We start from the raw sequence: 7,941 nt of genomic DNA on the forward strand, positions 1-7,941 counted from the left end.
AAATGGCACTGTTGAACAGCAAAGCTCAACAATGCAAAACCACAATTACTTTTGCACCAATCCAATACATCTATGGAAACCTTTAGTGGAATTGCATTAAACCTCTTCACTACTTTAGGGAGAATTAGGGAGCCTATTTGCTATTCATATTCAGTCTTTCTATCAAGGAAAGATGACTGTCTCCATTTATTTTCTTTGATCTGTTTTAGAAAAGTTTTCCTCACGTCTTATACATTATTTGTTGAATTAAACTGTGGAAGATTTTTAGAGATGGGAATACCAGAACACCTGACCTGCCTCCTGAGAAATCTGTATGCAGGTCAAGAAGCAACAGTTAGAACTGGACATAGAACAACAGACTGGTTCCAAATAGGGAAAGGAGTACATCAAGGCTGTATGTTGTCATCCTGCTTATTTAACTTATATACAGAGTATATCATGAGAAATGCTGAACTGGATAAAGCACAAGCTGGAATCAAGATTGCCGGGAGAAATAACAATAACCTCAGATATGCAGATGACACCACACTTATACCAGAAAATGAAGAAGAACTAAAGAGCCTCTTGATAAAAGTGAGAGTGAAAAAGTTGGCTTAAAACTCCACACTCAGAAAACGAAGATCATGGCATCTGGTCCCATCTCTTCATGGCAAATAGATGGGGAAACAATGCAAACAGTGACAGACTTTACTTTTTTGGGCTCCAAAATCACTGCAGATGATGATTGCAGCCATGAAATTAAGACGCTTGCTCCTTGGAAGAAAAGTTATGATCAACCTAGACAGCATATTAAAAAGTAGATATTACTTTGACAACAAAGGTCTGTCTAGTCAAAGCTATTGTTTTTCCAGTAGTCACGTATGGATGTTAGAGTTGTACTATAAAGAAAGCTGAGTGCTGAAGAACTGATGCTTTTCAACTGTGATGTTGGAGAAGACTCCTGAGATTCCCTTCGACAGCAAGGAGATCCAACCAGTCCATCCTGAGGGAAATCAGTCCTGAATATTCATTGGAAGGACTGATGCTGAAGCTGAAGCTCCAATATTTTGGCCACCTGATGCAAAGAACTGACTCATTGGAAAAGACCCTGATGCTGGGAAAGACTGAAGGCAGGAGAAGAGGATGACAGAGGATGATATGGTTGGATGGCATCACCGACTCAATGGACATGAGTTTGAGTAAACTCCAGGAGTTGGTGATGGACGGGAGGCGAAAGTCGGACATTACTGAGAGACTGAACTAAGTCACCTGAAGTGGTATCTGTTGCACTTAAATGCTCATTAATGTAAACAGCTGAACAAATCCATTTTAATGGATATTCAATCCACTAAAAAACTCAATATCTCACATAAGTAGTCACTTCAACATAGCCTCATGTCAACTTCCACACCAAAAGAGTACTTTATTTTGTAAATTTTGACCCATTGTCACTTCCATGTTATGGTCTTTTCAGCTGTCAAGTGTGCAAGGTGAAGAAAAAATTTAGTTATATGGGGGTTGCACCTGGAAAATAAATTTCTTAAACTCCATATATACATTTCAAAACTGCTGGGTTCCAAGCCCATCTATGAACTCCCAGGCTGCCAGTATCATGTGCAGCATAGTAAAGCTACGCTATCTCAATAGCTTATTGATTCTGTATAAATCAAGTCAATCAATACGTGAACTTGTAACAGACTCCACACTTTTAACTGAACATGGCAAAATATTCAGTCTTGAACTTTACATCATTTGATGTCAAACAATGAGGCAAATCCCAAAAGTACATACAAAAAACGGCTTTGCACTTACAAAAGATTGTTTCCCATACTGATTAATTCAGGCAGCTAATTCATTGGTTTATGCAACTTTATTGAAGAAAAATAAGCCAGTTACTAGCAGAGCTAATAGTCGGTCACTCCTCCATTGACAACTTGCATCATTTATTCTCTGCTACATTGAACAGTATATTGGAAGATAGATTACCTAGTAACTCCAAGCCTCCTAACAATTTAAATGAAAATTACAAAATGTTTTGAGACCCTATTTTGGAATACAAAGGGTGTTTGACTTCCAATTTCCATTCTCTGTAGAACCAGAACTGGCTATCTCTTTATTGACATGCACAAAATAATCACATTTTCTGTTCTGCTGATACTATAAATTCAATACCAATTATCCAGCCACATCGTTATGAGCATAAAGTATATCATGTAACCTCAAATCTCCAACAGTGGAAGGCTTAAACAAGAATGGATGCTGTTAGAATAATGCTGCTTCCTTTGATGTGACATCTTCCTCCCTCTTAGATGATTCTTCAGCACATAAGAGCAGTGAGGGATGGTTTTAGTCTCATAACCAAGTTAGAGTGAAGACATTGACCACATAATACACATGCTCCATTTTTAAAAAATTCTGAATCTTGGGCAACTATTCTCTTGTAACTACTATACAGTTTCTAAAAGCAGTTATTGTTCAAAGCTGGAAAAACTTAAGTCTTCTCAGATGAGCATGTGAATGAATGGAGGGAGGTAAATAAAAAATAAAATTAAAAAAGATGAGGTCTGATAGGGGAGCAGCCAGATAAGAAAATCAAAAAAGGAAAAGTAAAGTTTACTCCAGTTATAATGCAGGTTATTCTGACTTTAAGGTAGCATCACACAGCATATTTCTGAGTCCATTCCTGAGATATTCTGTTGTGCTTATCTGTCTGTTTTATAGATCCGTGCAATCTCTGGCACTAGGGAATCACCTGGGTTTGGATCCCATAGCAGTGAACAAATAGATAAAAGAACTTTAGAAATAGTTAAAGCAGGAGACCACTGTGATCTTAGAATATCAAGACAAATGCTGTCATTACTATTAATATTTGGATGATAAATTCTTGTTGTAAATGCAATCTTAGGTGGTTTGAAGGGGCAGTCTGAAGGAAAATGAATACACCACCTTGATATGGGCTGTCATTAGGTCCCATAATTATGGCTTGCCTATGAACATATCATCCCCAACTGGACCTGCAGAACATTGTGCTGGAGGGTCACAGGCCAAATTACTAAGTTCCTTATTAATCTGTTTCAGCACCATAGTCTGTGCTTTTCATCTAGCTGCTATCTCGGTGTGTGCTTGAAGGTCTGGCCAAAACTCTTGATGATCCCAGTGGCTGGGAAGGATTGTCCCTTCATCTCACACCGGCTCTGCCAGATATAGGCGCAGAGGGGCCGGGGACTCCCTCACACTGCGGACTCAGCCTCCTCCCCGTGGGGCAGCTGGTGCCTCCCTGGCCCTATGGGGCTCGAAACACTCACTTTTACTGTCACCTAATTTTCAGCGAGTAACAAGATAACTCAAGAGGAGCAAAGAATAGTCTTTTCAACAAATGGTGCCAGGACATCCAAAACAGATATTCACATATATAACAATGAAGCTGGACCCCTACCTTCTCCTTTTATATAAAACGTAGCTCAAAATGGATCAACGACCTAAACATGACAGGAAAAATAATAAAACTCTTAGAAGAAAAAAATTATCAAGATCTAGGATTATACAAAGGCTTAGGAAGCAAAACACAAGCAACAACAATGACAAAATAGTAAATTGGACTTCATCAAACATAAAGATCTAGGCCCAGGGGAACAGAATTCCAGACAGAACAAGTATGAAGGCCCGAAGGCAAGTTGTGTATCAGAGGAGTAGAAAGTAAACCAGAATGAGTAGAGAAAGTTGAGGCATGATAGGAGAAATAGTTGAAGAGATGGGCATAGTCCAGTATATAGAGGGCCTTGAAGGCCATGATAAAATATATGGATTTTATTTGAAATGCAGTGGGAATCATTGCAAGATTTTGTTTTAGGGAATGTCATGTTCTGATCCATGTTTCTGAAGACAACTTTGATTCCTGCATGTCACATTAATTGTTGCTGGGCAGGGAACAAGGAAACCAGCTTAGGAAGCTTTTATAGCCACCCAGGCAAGACATAAATGATGGCATCAAGAGAATGGATAGACTGGAGATTAGATAGATATGGAAGAGCTGAAAGGACTAACTGAATGTGGTAATTGAGGAAAAAAAGAGGAAATAAAGGATAACTCTTAGGTTTTCAGTTTAAGATGTATGTAATTGATGGAGAAAGGAAAGACTAGAAGAGTAAGTTTGGAGGCAGTTAGCCATGGAAATCAGCGTTTTGTTTTGCTTTGTAAAAGGTGAAAAATCTTTAGTCATCCAAATGGAGATATCAAGTATTGAGCTGAAAAAAAAAGTCTAGACCTAGGGGAGGAGTCAAGGCTGGAGATAAAAATTTGCATCACTTATTAGGCTCAGGTAGGACTATCTTGGAGAAGGAAATGGCAACCCACTCCAATATTCTTGCCAGGAGAATTCCATGGACAGAGGAGCCTGGCAGGCTAGTCCATGGGGTTGTAAGAGTTGGACACGTATTAGCAACTAAACCATAAAACAGGGCTATTTAGAGCAAATATCCTGATAGAGAATAGCAGAGGAGCTTAGACTATGGCCCAGGGCACTGCAATATTAAAAGACTGAGTGAAGGGGATGAAGCTGGCAGAGGGGACTGAAAAAGAGTGACCAGTTAAGTAGGGGAAAAAAAACAGTAACAGAATTGTGGTGTGTGAAAGGATACTCAAAAATACTTAATTAGTTACTTGTATGCAGATTTAGTCACATGACATAATCAAAAACCTATCAAAGCAAAAAAGACAAAAAATGTGCAAAAGATGGGAAAAGGGAGGGAACAAATTGCAGACAGTTTAGAAACAGTAAGTCTTGTTTATACAGTTTTTTAATAAACTAATTGGCAGCTAGACTGTCTTTGAGCAGGCTGACTTTATCATAAAAGAAAACTATTTCAGTTTATGGCTTTGCCAGAGCCTTGAGAGCATCACTGTAGAATACACCTGACAGGCTTTCTTTGTGATTTTTCAGTCTAGTTCCTTAGTTGTAAATCATTTCCTCATCAGGAGTACTCAAGTGTCACGGAAAAATAGAGGGGAAAAATATTAAACAGTATTTCAAAAAGTATATGGAAGCCAAAAATCATAATCAGAAGGTGCAAATTAATCTCACCTTTAGATCAATGGTTCTCAAAATTGAGTACGCCACCAGCATCATCTGGAGGATTTATTAAAACAGAGTGAGTGAAAGTTGCTCAGTCGTGTTCAACTCTTTGTGACCCAAATTCTCCAGGCCAGAATACTGAAGTGGGTAGCCTTTCCCTTCTCCAGAGGATCTTCCTAAACCAGGGATTAAACCCAGGTCTCCTTCATTGCAGGCAGATATCTTTAACACCTGAGCCACAAGGGAGCCCTTAAAACAGAGTACTAGGCCCCAACTCAAAATTTCTGATTCAGTAAGTCTAGAGTGGGGCCCCAAATCCGCTTGGACTAATATGTTCCCAAGTAATGTTTATACTGCTAATTGAAGAACCATATTTCTTGAGTCTCAGTGACCTAGGAAACTTGAATGCATGCAGCTGGAAACATGTCCAAGAAGAAATGTTCGTAACTACCTTGCTTATAATAAAAAAAAAACTAATCTAAATGTCCATAGTTGAATGGATAAATCATGGTATGCATTTTGTAATAGAATACTATATAGCCATGATGATGAGTGATAGCGACATGCACCTATACAGATGAATCTCAAAAATGAAGTTGAGCAAAAACAGTCACTAAAGTATACATATAATTTGATTCTATTCACAGAAAAGCCAAAAGCAGGAAATACTGTACTGATAGAGACACATAAACGTGGTAAAATGCCGAGGTCCAGCCTCAGCAGAGTCCAGGGATATCCTCAGGATAGACGACGTCGGCGAATGAAAAAAGATAGATAAAGAGAAACTTTTATCGATATCAGGTTCCTTCCTGCCAGTCTTATTTTCTGTACATCATCTTCTATTCCGGAGGCCTGTTGATATTCCATGACCTCCTTTTGATAAAGGTTGGTCAGCCAGAACACCAGAACAATGATTTTTCCTTAAAGTGTTTCTTCTTAAATTCTTAGCCTGCGTCACCCTTAAAGTACAGAGTTACATTTTTATGGAGCAAAGATTCAGCAGGTTACAGCAAAGAAAGAACTTATTAACTCAAAGTCTAATGTTGTTAATGCTAAGGCTATTACTTGTTTTTTCTACATCCTGACTATATGCACTCCCAGGAACACAATGGATAAGGGATGTGAGAACTTGGCAGCAAGCATTGCATAGGCTCAACAATGTTGCAAGAGTCTGGATAAAGCCGCCAAGTAAGCTAGAATGCTAACAGGGGGTTTAAAACACTCCTTTCATGCCCAGGAGATTTATCAACTAGAGCCCTAAGTTAACTCTTTTGGTCAGGGACAGACCCCTGCTAATGTCAGAAAAGCTGGTGAAAGATATAAAATAATAAGACAGACAGATTCTGGTTCGGGGGTAGATGCTTGAGCAAGTTCAGGGGGTCCCTTGAGTCCTGATCTTGCCATTGCCCGTCAGGCCTCTTCCTCGTGACCTTTGCCATGGGTGGGATTCTCCACGCTGGCTCCCAGCAGTAAAATTATAATGAAAAATAAAGATTGATTGATACAAAATTCAGACAGTTGTCATCTGGAAGTTAGGAAAGAAAGAGAAGCATTAAAGACACTGCTGCTGCTCCTGCTGCTACTAAGTCGCTTCAGTCGTGTCCGACTCTTCGCGACCCCATGCACTGCAGCCTACCAGGCTCCTCCGTCTATGGGATTTTCCAGGCAAGAGTACTGGAGTGGGTTGCCATTGCCTTCTCCTAAAGACACTGAGGCACTTCAAAGTTAATGTTCTATTTTTTAAATGATGTTGTATTTCAAAATGTAAGTAAAATATACACTTCCTAAGTGAAAGTCAAAGTGTTAAGTCGCCTGGAGCCTGTAGCTTGCCAGGCTCCTCTGTCCATGAGGATTTCCCAGGCAAGAATACTAGAGTGGGTAGCCATTTCCTTCTCCAGGGGACCTTCCCAACCCAGGGATCGAATCCACATCTCCTGCATTGCAGGCAGATTCTTTACTGTCTGAGCCACCAGGGAAGCCTTCATATGTATTCTAGTATGTGTGAATTACTTCATAATGAAAATTTTTAAGTAAAATGGGTGGTAATGATCAGCTGTATTAGTTGGTGCTGAGTTCAAGAAAGGTGAGGACATAGAAATTACTCTAGAATTTGGCAAAAGGAAGTTTGTGGTGATCCCTAAAGAGTGATTTCAGAGGGGTAATAAGGACAGAATCCAAACTAGTACAGATTAATGAATATTAGTACACAAGACAGAAACTGCCAAAATCATAAGACAAGTGAAATCAAATACTTCAGGAATGCATAGGATAGAAATTAGTTCCAGCCCAAGGGCAAACTGTAACACTTCCTAGAAGAGGAGCAACATTTGGGTATATAAAAGAAGGAAATGAAGCATGTTTCAGGCAAAAAGAATAGCAACAATGCCAGTAAAGTCAGAATCAAGCAAAAGTTAAGTATGAAGGGGAAGCGCAACCAGTGCAGTTTAGTTGTAGCACAGTGGCTGGGTGAGCACTAGGATTTAGCTAGAAAGGTACAGGTTGTCTAAACTGGCACTGTCAACGTGGTAACCACTGGCTACATGTAGCTACTGAGCACTTAGAATGTGGCTGGGACAACTGAAGAACTGAAGGGAGGAGCCTGGTAGGCTACAGTCCATGGGGTCGCAAAGGGTCGGACACGACTGAGCGACTTCACTATGCAACTACGCAACTAATGTAAATTTAACAACTGATACCTGATTTAGTTATAGGAACATTTTAAAGTCTATTTGGAAGAAACTGGGTATATGAATAAACTTTTCAAACTGCAGATTTTATGAAACCTAAATATAGATCAAACATTTTCAGTGAAAATGTAGCATCTGAAAGATGGGCTATAAATAAGGTGACCATCTGTACAAGTTTTAGTACTATAAGTTATATAACACAGG

General features: G+C 39.4%; 1 pseudogene; it reads right to left on the reverse strand.

The window, feature by feature from the left end:
* LOC106502103 lies at positions 1,378-5,139 on the reverse strand (annotated as a pseudogene).

This window comes from Capra hircus, chromosome 5 (genome assembly GCF_001704415.2).
Source record: "Capra hircus breed San Clemente chromosome 5, ASM170441v1, whole genome shotgun sequence".
Taxonomy (NCBI): Eukaryota; Metazoa; Chordata; class Mammalia; order Artiodactyla; family Bovidae; genus Capra; species Capra hircus.